The following is an 18,637-nucleotide window of genomic DNA, read 5'->3' as shown; positions in this document are numbered from 1 at the left end:
GTATCATACCTTGATAATTAGAAATCACCTATTTCTTAGGAGATAGACTTTACTAACAGCAGCCAGTCAATACTATACTTACAGGTGGCTGACTGCAGACCCGAAATGAAGGAAGTTAAAATATATGCATTTTCCCTTTTAGTTACATGTACAACAACATCATGCTGGCTTTTAATTCATTATACTTCATCTTATAGTACTTGTGTTTAACAACCAAAAGTTCACTGTGCCATTCACTGATTTCCAAAAAGGAATAAATGAATAAATAAGTGGCCCTGATCTGAATCTTCGCTGGCAGTGTGCCAACATTGTTTTGACATACAAGTATAATTGATGTTAGTGCTCCAGGAAGTCATATAAAAGTGATCAATTATGAAGATAGCTTCCCATTGCTATTTTATTATTTTCTGTTTTATTGCTAAAATTCAAAATGCTGATACAAAGGTAATTTTGCACAGTTGAACACTCACGTTCTGTAAAAATTTGTCTCTTAATTTGAAATTGTTGCACAAGTTCCGTATTTTAAATATTTAAGTGTTATATTTACACATTGCTAAAATAAGAAAGATGCTGTGTCTGTCCAAAATGGCCAGTTTAATATTCCACATGCAGATTTATTTCTTAAAATTTCCTGATAGGTGATCAGATGGGAATAGTTTTGCATAACTCACAGTCTGTACTTCAGTTTATTGTTACGGTTCAGTTTATGAAAAGATGTAGTTAGAAGTCCAGGTGTGACAGAATTATTACCCATTAGAGGAAAATTACAAACTTTTTAAGCTCCTTCATCTCCTAGCTCAGGTGGCCCGTATTGGTCTTTTGTAGCAAAAATATATGGCATTGCCTGAACAATTACTGGGTTCTCAGTGGAAGCAAACTATCCTCAGATCTATTCTGTCTCCTTTGGTTAATATTCCCTCTTGTCACATCTGCATCTTCCCGAGGTCTCTTCTCACTTCTCCCGTTGTAGTGGTGGGAACTACAGGGCTCAATCATTCTCACAGTGTCATCCTGTCTGGCCCACTCTGGGTTTGAAAATCTGGTTGTTTTATGTGCCTCTGGAGCAGGAAAAGTGTTGATCATTCCTGCATCTGTTTATACGAGAGGGTTTTTCGTGGCTTGAGTTTCCTGGACTGGTGTTGCTTTTGTTGTTAAAAATGTCAACAGCAATGTTGTTTACTTGTTAACCTTGCAGATTCCAGGACACACGCCGACCGGGTTGGAGGGCCCTTTGAGCAATGGATTCGGAGTTTACTCAGAGTCAAGGAGCTCTCCCTAGAAGGGTGTCTGTGCACTTAACTCAGAATTACACACACTAGGTACAAGTCTGAATGGATAGGCAATTTTGCATTCAATACATCAATGCCCCAATCAGTCTTCTTGCACTTTTGGAAACCCAGCCTCTGTAAGATTCATTCTGTCTCCTGATAGGATTGTCCTGTCTGGTCTCTAATCTCTAAATATGGGCAGGTTAGCCTGAAAGTCTGCCGTTTCTTGATGTTAATATTTTTATTGTTACTCCTTGGGCAGGTGATGACAGCTAGAGGTTTGTGTACATAGAGCAGCCTGTGAAAAATAAGTTGATGTATAAATTTACAGTACACTTGTTCTCTATGGATTTTTTTTGTGATGCTGGTGTAGTTTGCCTTGCTCCCGGTGTGGAGTACCTTAAATTAAGAAAAGAAATTCACTCTTAATATCTGACAAGGGAGATACTTTCTTTACTTTGTTGAATGTAGCTGTGGTTCAGAGCTTCAAAAGTTGGAATCCAACTTCCCTATGAATTTAGTATAGTGAGGTATTGTCTTAACTTCAGAATTAATGCAAGTCTAAATTTACATTGCTCACATGTAGACAGTTGTTCAAGCTCATTTCATAGTCACCAGTAATCTGATTGATATAGTCAGTGGAGCCTGGAGAATTACTGTGTTTAGCCTGAAGCAGACATCTAAGCAACTAAATTGCACTGTGGGCTCCACTGACTGTGACCATAGTTTTAACATATAGCACACTTGTATACACCCAAAACTTAAGTATCTGGAGCTGAATGCCACTCTGTGTTTTCAGTGACCCAAGATGCTTGAAGTTGATGGTTGGAACTTCTCCTTAGGGATCCACATATCACCAGTGTGGATTGCCTAGCTCACCATTGGGAAATTCTGAAGCTTGATGTACTAGGTTGTATTTGTCTTTGAAAATAAGCATGCTGATTTAGTAAAAAACAAGTCAGAGGACATCTTGGAGCCACAAGAGGTGAAAGGCTGGCAATCAGACAATCAGCATTATTTTACAACTACTGGAGACTGCAGCTTTTCCAGGATACAGAAATCAGTGATAACCCCACCTGGAAGCCTTTGACTCTTTCAAGGTGGATGACTCCCAGTTCCCAGCCCTGCACTGGTATTGCCATTCAAAATTTGCCTGCCTACCTTCTTTGGCCCTCATGTAATATGTTGCTGATGTTTGTGCTAACTCTAACATATGTGTTTCCTCTGTAAGCGAAGCATGGAAATTAAAGTCACCTGAATTTTCAAAAGAAAAAATGGGAGGGGAGAATAGTACCACTCTGAGGTGTCTGCTTCAGCAAGTGATGCTTGTAATAGAGAAGGTGACTGAGTACCTAAACACAAATGTTGTCTCGCTGCTCTCTGAGAACATGCAGTCCAGTGCATCTCTTAGGGTCCCCTCTACAACTACTGTGATGAATTGTGTTGTTTGTATAAAAGACAGATTTGGGACTGATCCTTCTACAGATTTGGACTTGCTATTTCTCCTGTTTTCAGTGATTTCTGGGTCCCTGAAACCTCATAGATGTGTTTTTTAGTGCACAGGCAACCATTTATCCCTTCTTTTTCTTTCTTTTTTTTTTTTTTCTTTTTGGCAAGGCAATCGCACTAATCACCACAGCAGGCAGTCTGGGTATAGGCCATGTACTAGGCTTGAGACTGTTCCAGTCAAAATATTATTCTACTGGTTTTATGTTGGACTTGGCTGTGGTGACACTGCTGCCACCCTGACTTCTAGGACTTGTGAAATGTCTGGGCTAATTGTGATTTTGTTGTTGGGTTTTGTTGTTATTGTTGTTATTGGAAGGTTCCAGTCCTTCCAGGTTCACCATTAAAGACAGGTGTTTACTGTGGAATGATCGTGAGATGAATTACCGTAGCAAGGATGTGAATATGTTGCAAAATTCTACCTGGGTCAGTTTTTCCACACCCATTTGTATTTATCTGAGGGAACCAAAGCACTGGGATGCTATGATTTTGTCTGTCTTTGTTGTGGAAAAACTTATCTGTCTATTAAGAGAACCAAAAAAGAAAATGGAAGGTAAAACCCTGTCAAGTAATTTTTGCTGCATCTTGTGAAAAGTGAATGTTTTCCTAGTATGAACTGTTGCTCTCAGCTGAGCTGGATGACTTTGCTTGCAGCTTATTAGGACACTGCAATGGCAGCAGACCACTATGGGCACTGACATGCAGCTATGGTACTGTAGTTGGCCCTAGCAAAAGAAGAGATAATTTGCACAGACTTGGGAACATGAGAATCAAGGTATGAAAGTCTCCATCTGAAGAGATTCCAAAATCAGGAACGTACGAGTATTCTGCAAACACTACTGAAACTCCACTGCATATTTAATTACTCTTTGTTTTTGCTGACTGTACTGTTATGGACTGTAAGTATTCAAGAAATTATTTAAAGAATACATTTTAGGTTTTCTTTGTTGTCCTTAGCATTTTCAGCCCTGCAGGGACCTCGTTTCCAAGCATTGTTCCTGTATCCAGCAAGGCTAGAAGCAAATTTAAGAAGTGGGAGCCAGCATTTTCATGTGATGGCATTATTCCAGGAACGGGTGCTTTAGGATAAACAGTAAATATTGTGAAGCTTGCAAAACAGTTACTGATTCATTGCTTATACCCTGCTGATTTATTCATTGTTTGAGAGCGTAACTCCTCTGCTGTGTCTGCACCTGACCTCCAGTCACATATCCTTAGCATGAAAGAAACATGCTGTTGTTTCCAGCATCCAAACCTGAGGGTAACGAATACTATATTACCAGGTACATAAGCATCCCACACAAACAACATCGTCTTTTGCTCCTTTCCCCAAATTACAAGGCTGCTATGATGATTTGTAGTGCTGAGAGTTGCAACTGCTCACTGGGATAGGGAGAAGGTCCAGTGTCCTTCTGGTGCAGGCAAGGCTGACACCTAGTGACCAGACGCATTTGTTCCTATGGGATTTCAGTGAATTCTGGTTCAGTCACTATTCTCTCTTTCTGGAAGGTTTAAACTTCAAAGTGAGTAGTTAACTTATTTCATCATCACTTTGGGCCTTTGTTTTCAGTGTTTCTAGTGTACTCTTCTAACGATGAAGTTAAGGTAGCTTGAAAGCTTGTTCAAGCTTGATATTGGAGCCGTGAAGGTTTTGCATGTAGTCTCCTGGGAGCTGTGCATTGCAGCTGCTGTGAGCAAACTGTGAGATGGCTGAACTGGTAAGTTCAGAATATGGTTCTTTTGTGGTTTTTTCCTTAATAAAATCATGGCTAACCTTGGTGTTTGGATTCTCTTTGCTCATCCTGTTTTGAAGAATCCAAAATCAAACATAATGGGCTATTTTCTGAGTTGCAGAATTTTCTGTCTACTGAAATCTGCTGAGCAGGGGTAGCATCTTGCAATGACACTGCCACCTGGAAAGCGCTACCTGTTCCATCATCACTGCCGATCCTTCTGGAAATGCTTTGAGTTCTGTGCCTTAGCAAACTGAGGAAGAGTAAAACCTAGCTGAAAGACCCTTCCAGAACGCTTCTGATTTTTCTTTGGTTATCTAGATTAGTATTCTTCTGAGAATTGTGTGTGACCTTTACCAAAAGGAGTAGCCATATAAATTTGGGGAAACAGCCCCCACAATGTGAACCAAAGCAGTCTTCTCCTTATAAGAATAATCACTGACTCCAAAAGTAGAGTGCAGATGTTCTCAGTGGTTCCCCATGTTAATGCATTTCACTTGAAACCCCATACTGAAGCCCTGAAGAAGCCTTCTTGGAGCGGTCCTTGGGACTGGAGGAATTTTTTGTCTTTTAAATGTCTTTTGTCATTTAAATGTTTCTTGAAATATTGGAAATAAACATTTTGGTTGATTCAGCATGACTGTTTGCTACTAGCACTGTGTTTGGCTACACAAAGAGTCAGAGCTCAATGTTTTTCTGTGGCTGAAAGGAAACTTTGATTCTTCCTGAATGAAATAACTAGGAACTTCCACAAGCCCTGTGTTGTTGAACGGAAAAGGCAGGCTTTTTTTCCTTCAGATAATCTTTTATATCTGACTCAGAACTTTGCATATGGCTCTGGTTCTGTATCTGTGGCATGTTTCTAATTAGCCCATGAAAAAACAAAGGTTCTGTGCATTCTAAAATCCACTGATTTTTCACCTGCTAACTATCTCTGATGGGGTATGCCTCTGGAGAGAGGACTAACAAATTCCCAAGGCAAATATCTCTGTCAAAGGCAGCAGATTCCAGTCTCTGAGCAATACAAGCCTCCATCATAGCCATCGTCTTTCTGTAAGTGTGGGATTCAGGTGCTCTGACATTGTGTACAAGAAACTCATTTTTTTATGCGGAGCAGTCCACATCATCGTGGCCTATTTTTTCTTCCATCATCACAGCTTTCACAGCTTTGTTCCAGGGCTGCAAGGGGACCAGCAAGCCTGGTCATCCCTGCCTGACCCACCAGCCAGTGACCTGTTCCCATCCCCAGGGAGATGCCCCATGCCCCGGGGCTGGGGCTGTCCCGGTGCCCCCGGGTGCCCGGCTCCTGGCTGGGGCAGTGGGACAGGACAGGCTGCCAGCCCCTGCCCTGCTGGCCCCTCATGGAGCCATGACACTAGGAATGAGAATAGCAAAACTGTCCACACACATACATACAACGCAGTTCTTTTTCCCCATCTGAAAAACTGACAGTGCAATTCAGTGGGTGTCTCAAAACTGTCGCCCAGTAACATTTGCCTGAAGGGAAAACTGTGTTTTCCTACTCGTGTTTGCAGCCATCTTTGGTGTTTCTCCAGAAGGACCCCACAAACAAGGTTAAAGGGTAGTTCATTTCCATAGTCAGTTTAAATAATTATTCTAAAAATTCACAAAAACTGACTTATAAACTTAATTTCATTTACACTGAAAATATAATGATCAGTTATGAACGAGAGTCACAGAACAGGTAAATATGACTTTGATCAGGTATAAGTAAAAAAGAGAGTTCAAATTCTTCATTTTGAAAGCTAAATATTGGGTACCCTGAAGGCCTTGAATGAGATCTTTGAGTTTATAAGGAATGCAGTGTATATTCCCTTTCTTTTGCTTTTTTTTTTTTTTTTCAGGTAACGGGAGTTTTGTTAATTGGTCAGACTAAGCCAATTGTTTTCATTATTTCAGACCACAAGTGCAGGATTCCTGCCTTTGTTCAAAGCAGCGTCATGGGGAAAAAGAAAGCTCTCCAGTACCAAAGTAACTTCTTGTGCCTACGGGGAATCAAGCAGGGCATCTGTTACGGCTCTGGCTCCGTGGACAGGTAGATGTCACTTCTGGAAAACCTACTCAGAGCCTGAGGCAACTTGTATAGTCTTTGTCGGTCCTGCGCTGCTCTAGTTACACTGGTAGGAGTAGTACCCAAGTAGCAGGTGCCCTAAGGTTGAGCTAGGTCCATACATCTGCTCCAAAACAATGGTTGGTATGGAGCCTGGCAGTGCAGACATGGGAACATGTGCAGGCATAGCCAGGGGAAACCACTCAGAGCAAACCCCTGTGTTCAAAACTCCCCGTGAAACCTCCCTCGCATGGTGGTGTATTGGGTCTGGCTGAGACGGAGTTAATAAAGCCCTCCAGCGATGTCCCAGCCTGGAGATGATGGCACACCCGAGCCCCATCACCCAGGCAGGTGCTGCCGTGTCCTCCTCTCCCGTGCCGTGACCTGGATGGGGAGCAGTTTGTGTGCCCTCCCCATGCCGCCCAGATCCCTGGGTTGAACTGCTTTGCAGCTGGGTTGGGAGCCAAAGGGGTGACCTGCCTCCTGGTCTAGCAAGGGGGCTTGGAGGAGTTTTTTTCTCGTCTGACAGAGCTCACCTGCAAGGCCCTGCTATCAGCTGCATGTGGTAATGCCGCAAGAATTATATTTCCTTTCTTCGCTTAATGGCAAACCCAGCCAGGACAGTCACTGGCCTAGCTCTGCCTGCTCATACGACCAACTACCATCATACTAAAGAAGAGGCTGATCTTTCAGACTCACATGCCTTTGTCAGAACTTTGCATGTGGTAATGTAGGAACCAACAAGTAAGGCATGCAGCTCTGTGGCTTTTCTTCTGATTGTATTGTACACAAAATTGCAAGAGCTTTAGTGATACTTCTGACTATCCAAGGAGTCGGGCCACTTATAAATATACTTCCTTTTTATATTACAAGCTTTTCTATCAATTCACTTGAATTTTAACTGTATTTTATTCATAATGCGGCTGGATCCACCATACACTTGCAAATACGAAGTACAAAGGCACTTCCTAATTTCAGTAACAGCCAAAATTAAAGTTAAACGAAAGTTAAAGCTAAATGTACCTGTTTGATCTTAGTTCTTCTTCTCATGACTCAGGATGTCTCCCCACTGCACATTCACTTGAATTTTACAGAGCTGTGTTCTAAAAATACCAATTGATGAATCCTTAGGTAGAAGACTTTACACTGCTGAGATTGTATGTTTGTTGGGTGGTTTTTTACAGAAAACCACCATGAAATGCATGATTCTACACTGAAACACTATTTTTGTATCGCTACCCACTAATATTCTTTATCAGAAGTCAACTGTTTGTGATAATTTCTGCCTATAGGTTTATTGACTCCTTTTTGAAACAGGAAGTTTTGAAAATTCCTAATTCCACTTTCCTATAAAATCTTATCAAGTAGTCCAAGCACAGACATCAAGATGAAGTATAGGCTTATGCATTAAGCTATACACTACAGTGTTACTTAAATAATGATGGAACTTTTGTGCTCACTGAGGAATGACTGAATTTCTTTTTGTATGTTTGAGCAATTTGTTCAAATGATTGACATGAACAGAAAACACTAAAAGAAAGAGGTTAAAGGGAGAATATAAAAGTCTCATATGAATGAAAAAGTTATGACATGGAAGAAATTTTAAAGGCTATTTAGTTTTCCTGGGAATCAGATGTTTTGTTTCTTCTCTTTGCCCATTTCAGCCCCTTCTGTGCCATCCTTCCTAAGATGCTAAAGCCTCTGACCACTTGAAAGACATGTCTAAGGCTCCCACAGGACACAGATCATCCTGACTCATGGCACATTTCTGTTCTGATTAACCCCTCTGTACTAATTTGTTTGGATCAATTAGGTTACATATCTTCTTTGGTTTTCTTCATATCCAATCTGAGAACAAATCTACACCAATGTCCCTTATTTACTACAAAAATATTGTAGTTTGGTACCCTTTGACTGATAATCAAAATCCAATCAGCAAGCTATTCCTGGCTATTAATTTGTTTTGGTAAAATGCGTGGTGCACATAAATTGCTGATTTTGTCAAACTGCATCCTGGCAGCTGAAAATATACCATCCCTGTATATATTCTTTACAGAGTTTTCAAGTAAAACTTTGACCTGGATGCATGATAGTCTATAGTATTTCTGGAAGGCTGGTGGTAGTAGTCCATCGGTCACAAAGTTTGGGAGGCACAGATAGAGCAAGGGCTGGCGATGCTGGCATAGCCACTTCTTCAATAGGTAGCAGAGCTCTCAGCTGCAGGCCCACCCAGAAAGGAGAGGAAAGGAGATATGCTTCGGTAGGTAACACTAATGACAGCTGACATTCCTAGAATATGATGGCTCTTATCATGACCTCATACAGTCAGAAGCTGATTTCCTTAATCAGGTTCAGAGAATGCTAGTCAAGTTTTCCTGTGTTTTAGTCTGATACCCTAAGGAAAGAACTGTTTTGCAACAGCATAAGCTTGCCCATCTGCGTATCCATTTGGATCCCTCGCCATTTCTTTTGAAACTTTTTGAACTGTTTCAGTTCTGCTTGATGGAGGATTGGACGCGTCAAAGAGAGAAAGGTCCCACAAGCCCCTTAAAGACAAGCAGCCAGACTGGGAGAAGAGGCTTATGTGTACCAAACGATAGATGGGCTTAAATGTGACTTCGTCTCATTAGACACCAGCAAACATAGCTCCCAGACTTCAGCTAGAGAAGCCAGGCTTCAGCAGGGGTGCTGCTCATAAGCCATGGGTGAGGGCACGTGTCTCCCGCCCCTGGTGCTGTTGGAAAGATGCACATAAAGGTACTGACTGGAGAGGGAAACGATGAAATCAAATCCACAAAATATCCTGTCAAAAGTAAAACAGAAACATTTTTCCCCAAAATACTTGGCAGTCACAGCTGTCTTAATGCTGCTTGTAACTGTAGTAAGAACAACCCCTTCAGCTGTGGTGTAATTTATACAAAGTTGACAGCCTTTTAAGGTTAGAAAAATTATAACTATAACATTCTGCTTTCACATCAACAGGTCTAAAACTTCCAAAACTATTCCAAGTTTATTTAATAAAAATTCAGCTCAGCAAGTTGAATTTTTACATGCTGCTTTGTTCCAGTTTTGTCTTCACTTACTCTCTGCATTTTTTTTCACTTGCCACTCCTAAACAAGGGAGACAGATTTTATTGATGGGTGTCAGAAACAGATACATGTGAAGCACAAACAATACAGAGAATAAAAAGTATTGGAAGCTGCTGTCAACCTAGAAGAAGATTTTCATTGACAAGATAATTTCCGAACTTTTTGTGAGATGATCATTCACCCTTTTTCCTAATTTATGCTATGCATGACGTGGCTGTGACTTTTATTGATTACTCAGACAAACATAAAGAATAATGTCTTGCGTAAACTTGTTTTGCAGATGTGGACCATTTCCAAATTGCCTTAAAAAAATATGTCTGTCTTTGCTACTAGTTTTCTTTGGGAGAGGAACCAGCTCCTTTTCTGCCCTGCCTGGAGCTGGGAGAATGCACCTGCTTGTGTGACTCAGTGGGAAACAAGGAGGTAATTCAGCTACGCATGGGGGCTCAAGAGGCTGGCTGGTACTTCCCGGCATCTCCCAAGGGGATTTAGCCACCAAAATATGCTTATTGCTAAAACACTGGCACAGGCTGCCCTGCAAGGGCTGGGAGCTAAGCTGGCTGCCTCCCGTCGCCACAAAGGCCAGGGGTAAGGAGGGGAGCGGCAGCAGTCTCCAGCTTGCGGTCGTGTTTTTCAGCCCTGTGGGTTTTGTGCCATCAGTGAATAAGGAGGCCGGTGTGTGTTTCTTTCTGACACTTGAGTGACAAAATCCATCTCTCTTGTTTAGGAGTGGCAAGTGAAAACAAATGCAGAATGTAAGCAGAGTCAGGTACAAAGCTGGAACAAAGCAGCGTGCAAAAATTCAACTTACAGGACTGAATCTGCAGTTAATCCACTTGGAACAGTTTTGTCAGTCGCAGCGGTGATCTGCAGAGCTTTCGGGGTACGGTGGCATTCGCCGCTGTCGGGAGGAAAGGGCATCCAGAGTTACACAGCGAGAGGTACACCCATCACGTCCACCGCTTTACAAGAAATTAGAATTAAGGCTGAAGCGGGGTGAGGTGGGGGTTTTACCCACAAATTAAGCTACAAAAACTTGGACGAAGGACGACAGCGTAGCGGCCGCTGGGGGGAGACCTTACCCCGGCCCGGGGGCGCGTACGGCTCCCGAGCGCCGGGGCGAGCTGCTTGGCTCCATTTCTGGGTCAGGTATTGAGATTAAAAGTCTCTAATTTGGGAGGAGAAGTCTCGGGGGTGTTCCGAAGCAGGAATACTTCAAAATGTGCTTTGCGCCACAACAGAGCGAGCTGTTTAAATCGGTGGGAAATGTCCCCAGCCGTCTTTTTGTAATTAATTGCTCGTGAAAGCTTTTAACGCTTTCAGTCACGCGTGGAGATTAATGAGGCAACAACTTTGGGGGGAAGGAAAGGAGAGTTTTGAAAGATAATGGTCAGTAAATGCGAAAGCCACTACTCTATTATCTTTACATTTCCTGGTGTTAAAAACTGCCGTCTTTGAGGATATCTGTAAGTCAGAAATGGTAAGATGAATACTCTCATTACACTGAAATAATGAAGTGGTGGTGAACTCTTTAAGATTGTCAGGAAAAGAAGTACTGACAATACAATAAGCAAATGTTTCTTGTAAGGACACTTTTTCTTTCTCTTAATAGATTTAAATGGTGATGGAAAGTATTCATTAAGCATGATATTTTCGGGCCAGTTTTCAATAATTACATGATGCTACATCACTCTACAAACAGCCCCACTGAGCTGCTTATGAAGTTACTGTTTAGTGGGAGTAAACGTCTTCCTCTAGCGCTCCGCTTACAAATTAAGGAACCGACGGTATGCTGAGATTTAGTCTTCTAGGTGGGAAAGCTACACCAAGCAGCCAAATACTGGAACCAGTAGCCTTGGGAAATCAGATACAATACAAAACCACAACATTTTCATGCTCATTTCTATAACCAAAGTGTTATGGGAAACTAATTTTGTGATGTGCAGTCCATGTGTGTAACATGGCATTGCAAGCGTCCTACTGAAAGGGAAATAGACATCTATTCTCCTTTTCACCCTAAAATCAAGTAAAGTACCGTTCTGTGGACCCAAGCTCAACATGGCCAATTCGAGGATCACAAAGAGCGAGAGCAGTGTATTTCTGCCATACAGCTGTGTCACCTCCTTGTTGGCAATAGGCAGCATTAAGGTAGGACAGAAAGCAAACTATCTTGCTTTTACCATCAGTGAGTCATCTAATTCCTTTTCACCTCCCATTCAGGAAAGATGTGAATGTATAGTGAAGTAGGATCTCCAGATTTCCTCAAGCTTGGGAAATTTTTAGCATAGTAGTGCAATGTAAGTGTATTAGAGAAAGACTGTCTTGGTTTTAGCTCTGCTGAGGACAAGATTTTGTGGTTTGGGTTTTGGCAACCTAATTGTTCCATAAACTCTGCTGCTTTCCTGAAGTCCACTACTGGCAGATACCTTGTTAGGTGGGAAATACACTGCTGACTCTGGGAGGTTTTCTATTTTCTTCCAGAAAGCACAGCAAGGGTTTCAAAACTGGTTGTCCTCAACTCCTCTGGTTACAGCCCTGCGGAAATAAGACAAAGGTGAAGAAGAAAAGCAGCCTATGTAAGCTCAGACAGCAATCACTGTTGTCTTCCCTCCATGCCCCAACAGAATGTAACATCTCCTGTGACATGTTAGAGACCTCTCAAAAGAGATCTTCCAGCCACAACAAAACCAGATTAAGTTTACTAACTTCAAAAATGTTCAAAAGCAAGAGCTGTTTTGTTTGGCTTCCTACACCCACTGAGTGTAGTAGGTGCAGGGGCCAAAGGACCATATAATTTATTATGCTTCTTTTTGATGGAAGTAGTCATTTGCCAAAGTCAATGGATTTATTTTCCCCATGAAGTACCCATGGAGTGATGTGCCCGGCTCCAAGCAAGACCTTTTTACGACACATTCACTTGGTGAAATCTTTTTCCCTAAGGTTAGCTTAGATTTTCAGTGAAAGTTTTGTGACTGAAGTTTGCTAATACCAGCAGGGAATGAGTAACTATGTGTTATCTCTCCTGCATGGCACGAAGAACAGACTCCTTAAAGTTTCTGTCACGTACAAAGGCAAAAATCTCTGCAAAGTTTGTTGACTGCATGTGCCCTATGAATTGCAGTGAGCTTCAGGAGACGAGAAGCCACCTTGAAGCCTTCTGGAATAGGGCGAACTAAATTGCTCAAGAAGCCCCTTTGATGTCTGTGCCTCTTAATTGTGAAATTCAAGAAACTAAGCTTGGTGACTTTATTTCTCATGGATGATTGCTCTAATTTACACAACACAGTCATGAGCAATATCAGCTAGAAAATGAATATCAGATAGAAAATGATAAGTTGTTCAGCACACTTAGAAGATCAGATTCTGCCCAGCTTAAATCCGGCCTTGCATGCTAAAGTCAAAGAGCAAGCATAGTGTTCACCTTGCAGAGCCTTTTCCGTTTGTATTTATCTTAAACATCTGTGGAACAGAAGAAGAGAAAGGTGGAAATATATGTGTCTCCTCTCCAGCACAGTAGAACTGGAGAACCATAAGAAATATAATGTACTGTGTTTTTCTGTGATGAGTGGCATATGAGATTTTTGTAGTAGAGTTCAATAAATGCAATTTATTGTTTCAGAAGGCAGAAGTGATTATTGTGGTTTCTGTCATCATCTCTTTGAAAAGAATCAGAATAAAATGCTGAGCAGACTAGTAAAGGACTTCTCAAGCTCTTCTGCTACCTGATGATTTTTTTATGGTTTTGAGGTAAAACTATGGACCAGCCCATGAGACATGGCCCAAGTTAGAAGAGGAGTTCCCAGATATCAGTGAACCTAATCTGAGATCTTACTGTTCAATTGCTCTGTTCAAGTGTGGACAAGAATATAAAGTCCTGTTTATTTCAGAGCTGTCCTCGGCGTTTCCACAGGTTTTGCGATACTGCACAATGGACGGAGACTTAGAACAAAAGCACAAGGGCAGGTTCAGCTACTTCTCAATTTAAACGTTCCTCTATGCAGAGTCTCTTGTAATATAAAGAAAATCCCTGCTGAGGCAATCTTCTACTTATTTATTTCAGGATCACATGAACTGGCAGAGAATGTCCTAAGCTTTGTTCCTAGCTCTCAGTTTGACAAGCTGTCCAGAGTCAGAATAACCCTGGCCTCATACTTCTTCCTAGAGTCTCCTGCTGAGTGTAAAATATGGCTGTCTTGCAGTTTGAATAAGGCTTTTAATGTGCCATGGGATGTCACGGTCCACAGAAATGGAATACAGTGTTCTGCTTGCTGAGAAACAGAAAAAAGCTAACCAAACTGGTTTCTTCCTCCTGAGTACATAGTGACTGACTCAAAATTCAGTCACTGAGACTAAAAATATCAGCCTTCATCACAGAAAAAAAAAAAAAAAAAAAAAAAGAAGTATTTGACAGATGGATTTAGTCTTCCCTCAGCAGGAACATCTATTTGCCACCAAAAGTTTGGTGAGTACACTGAGGCCAAATAACATGGTCTTGTCTCCCAGTGCATCATTAACAGACTGTGGGGTAAGGCAGATGTTATTTCGTTGAATTAAACCCTCCGAGAGGGCTCTTGTAGAAATCATGCTGTTTTAAAGGTTGTAAGTGGCTGGGGGAAAAATAAAAGTTTATCTGAGAATATAAAGAGAAACAATGCTTAAAAGCAGGGCTTTGTTCCTCCTCGCTGCTATGCTTAAAGGAGCTGAAGTGCTGACCCCCTGGTCCTCACAGGGAGCTATGGGTACAGGCACGGACTGCTCTGACCAGGCTAGTCAGTGATTTCTGTGCAAACATCGATGACTACAGGAGCACTTCAGGAACAACAAACAAGGAGTGAAGCATCAAACATCTCCAGTGCTGCTGAGTATTCCTACAGGTTTCTTACTGCCTTTTCCTCCTTCCTTCTTCCTGATGCGGTGCTGTTAGTTGCAGAGCAAGGTGAGATGTGAGACAAATCTGTTCCGTCCAGCCCTGATGAAGACTCACCTGTGGAAATGGCCACTAGCTGATGATGAGATTTCAGAAGCAAAATAAATCAGCACTGCTTTGGGGTGAATTTTGTCCAGTGGACAGGAAACCTGCTCAGAAAGCACTTGGTGAGGACCAAGGCTGCAGGGTTTGTGCACAAGTGCTAGAGTATGTGGAGGACTTGGTGAGACAGCTTAAAGATACCTTCTGGAAATCTTTGCTCTCTCTCACTGCCTCTACCAAGAAGGACCCTGGCACAACCCTGATTCTGAGGCTGATACTACTTTTTAGCACTTTTTTACTTCCAAACCAGCACTGAGCTGTATTTTCCTCCAAGCTTTACAGAACGCTTTTTTACCGTGTTGGACTCAACCAAGGCTAGTCTCCATTTTAATAGATGTATTTTCCACAGGAAATTAATGTATTGTTTCCCCAAAGCTATTTCAGTCTGTACACTTCACTGCAGTCTGCCCAGTTGCACGTTATTTCAGCCAGCCAAACGAATCTAGTGCCCCCGACAGTCCTCTTAGTAGTTTTAGCCAAGGGAATTGTGTCAGGCTCAGATTTACTACTTGGATCTTCCAAAAGACAGTCCCCTGCAAGAGATCTGGCGGCTGAATATTCCTGTGGTTTTTTCCCAAGGAAACCTGCTGACAGAGAGAGTACTGTGTTTTCCTAATTATTGTGTTAGTTCTCTGACTGTGTGTGTATCAAGGTACCTACAGATACCAGGATATATGGTGTATATGGACTGTATGTGTACTGTGATACCTATAGATACCAGGATACATGGTATATAAGGACTGTATGCGTACCATGGTACCTATAGATACAGTGCATTCTGTCTTTGACTGTGGATTTCTATATTTTTAGAAGTTTTTTCAGTCAATATTGTTGGGATTTTTTAAATTAGCATGGGTAGTTTGAATTCTTCCTTTTCTCATGAGGCATTAATAAAGTGGCAGCGGGGGCACAGCTTCACTTTTAAGGTGACAAACGCTTGCAAGCCATGACGATCCCTTCCCTGAGCCATTCTCTGTCGAGATGACAAGTAGCTGGCGGCTGTCAGGTCTGAGTAGGAAATCTCCACAGTGGCGCTGAGAATGTTTATTGTAGGGAGAGAACTTTTGCCCTGTGAAGTCACCTCCTACTAGTCACCAGTAGGTTTCTGATATTCTATCACAGGAAATTCCTGGTGGACCACAAAAGCAGTCCCCTGAGTCCAGCTGCTGGGGGGGGGAGAAGTGGTGCACCGCACCGCCGGGTTGAGCCTCAGCCTCCAGTGTGGGGCAGAGCACCTGTGCCCTGCAAAATGCAAACTCTGTGCTCCTCGAACAATGTTAAAATGAACTATACAGGGGGGGCAAAGGTCAAGTGAACCATTATTGTGCTGCATTTTATGCAAACAAAAAAAATGTATTAGAGGATGTGCTTTGTATTGTAACAAGGTACTGTAAGATTATATTTAGGCTTCATGTCTTTGAAGCCCTTGGTAACACAACTGTATAATCACAGCTCTTGATGTTAATGAGGAAGTTATATTATAAGGTACTCCATCTAACTGGGAACAGTGTAGGAAGAATTAACAACCTTTAGGAGAGCGTATAAAACCAGCTATCAAGACCTCAAATGCTAGCTGGATCAGGGGAATATATACACATTTCTGCAAAGGAGAAAGAAGAAAAATAGCAATTGGTAATTACTTTACTCACCTTTGAATGCAAAGGCCTTGCTTGTCAGACGCCGATTCTTTTTCTTGTACACCTTGGAAGGCACAGCCCTCATTAACACTCCATTTTCCTCTGCTCTTCTGCTGGGATTTCAAGTGTCCGATCACAGTAGCTACCTTAGTAAGCGAGCAAGACTGGATGAACCTTTATCTGCGTGAGTTAGTGCACTGCACAAAAGGGAAGCAGCCTTGGAAAGGATAAGCACCATGTATGTGGTTGGATGCTACAGGGGTGTGGGTCCTTTAACTAAAAGGCATCAAACTCCTCCTTTCTTTTAAACATAGGGATGCCGTGGAAGCAAAATACTGACCCCTGCTAAAAATAGATGACATGCTTCCAGAGAGCTGCTATTAGCTTCTAACCAATGTCTGATTTCATCTGTCTGCAACCTCAGGATGTGTAAGCCTTCTGAAAAGGGCGCTCTCTGGCACTTGTAGGATTTTGATGCCACACTCCTTGTTTGCTGCTCCTGGGTTCATTGACTTTTGCATCACCATGCCATCGGTGACGAGCCTCATCGGAGCAAACTGTGCCAGTGTGTGTGTAGGTGCAAGCAGCAAGGAGCCAGCACTTTAGGCATCAGCTCCTTTAACCAGAGCAATACAGAGGAACAGAATTATGCTTTAAGAGGTTGTGTGTTTTGGGGGTTTGGTGGTGGTGGGTTTTTTGAGTTAATGAGTGTGGCTATCTCCTCCTTTTTTTTGCAAAGAATATTTCGGGGAGGGGAAAACTAGTTGTGGCTGATCATGAGCACTGTGGTAGCCTGCAGCAGCTGCACCAGGTTCTGGTAATCCCAGAGCACGTAGTCTCTAGACCTAGGAAGAAGGTGGTATAAAGAAGTACTCCGAAGATGCCCATGTGACTTAGAAGCATATGCACCATTTTTAAAAAGTGACTTACTGAGAAGTGATGGGCTGGGTAGGGCCTGTAGAGAAGTCAGATGGGCATTTTTGAAAACTGTACCCCTTATTTTAAAAGAAAGGAAAACGTGAGGCAATCGCAGCTGATTCAGCATCCGGCAGTCTCAGCCAAGTCATATTTTACCTCTTCCCTTCCCTCCCCGCACAAAACTTCCAGGAAAACCTGCAAAGAAAAGGCATATGTGGGTAGGAGGAGACCTGCCTTTAATTTCTGTACCTCCTATTCAACACAATGCCACACAATGCACAGGATGCGAATATCCCAAGGCACCTTATACAATACAAGTAACAAAAGCACACACACATGGACAAGAAAGGGGGGAGCAGCAAGCATGACAGGGTTATAAAACAAAATGCAGGTAAAGCTGTCTGTAAAATGCTTATGTAAAGGAGACTCATGAAAAAAAATCATCTTTACAAAGGAGAAATGTGGGGGCTAAAGAAATGTTCAGGTGATCACGAGAATTTGATTTCCATTTCAGAGCAGGATTTATCTGGTTTCCTCTGTCATGTTGAAAGCGGTGGCCAGATCTTCATTATCAACAGAGGAGGAGTCTGGCGCAATACGTCCTCGGTGCAACGTCCACTGATGCTTCTATGATACTATCTATAGAGCAACCTGGAGCCAGCACTGAGTCACGTAATGGCTGTAACGATAGCAAGCAGCAATTGCTGTGGTTAGAAGCATATCGTGGCTATTTGTTTCCCCTTCTTTTGGCTGTGGAGAGGAGAGTGTGTATAGGAGCTGCTCACTCCCACAGACCCACCACCTCATCTGGTTAAAAGAGATCATTCAGGGGACAGGACCAAAAGCACTATTCTGATGAAGTGGTGCAAAGTATTTGGAGGAACACCCAGCGTTAAGGCTACTGTCGGCACTAAATGAGTGCATCAGAGCCTGATCAAAGAAATCTAAATTTTCTTCAACCTTCTTGCTGATACATTGCTCTGCATTTCCATTAGAAAGACAGTGTTGTGGGTGAAGCACCTGGAGCCTTGCCTGACCTGCTCCTGCTTGCAGGCTCATGCATAAGTTACTGGTGAATGAGCTCACAAAAATCTTCAAAAAAACCCCGTGTAGCCTCCAGAGGTTTGCAGCAAGAATGTATTATGTGTTTTTGAACAGAAATAAAAGCAACACACTTTAAATAAAAAGTGAGAGACAAGATCTTTACATACTTTCTTTATTAAAAGGACCAATTTTTTAATGTAGAGGGCTTCATACATAGACAGGAAACACTAGATGATTTTTAGTCACAACAGTGTTAGCTGGAGCATCAAAATCAAATGTGAATATACAGAGGCAGAAAGGAGAAACTGCAGGAAATTTAAGTGGGATATAGCCATGAATCA

This window comes from Aquila chrysaetos, chromosome 4 (genome assembly GCF_900496995.4).
Source record: "Aquila chrysaetos chrysaetos chromosome 4, bAquChr1.4, whole genome shotgun sequence".
Classification (NCBI taxonomy): Eukaryota; Metazoa; Chordata; class Aves; order Accipitriformes; family Accipitridae; genus Aquila; species Aquila chrysaetos.
The sequence above is the reverse complement of the archived record's forward strand: the minus strand, read 5'-3'. Positions refer to the sequence as shown.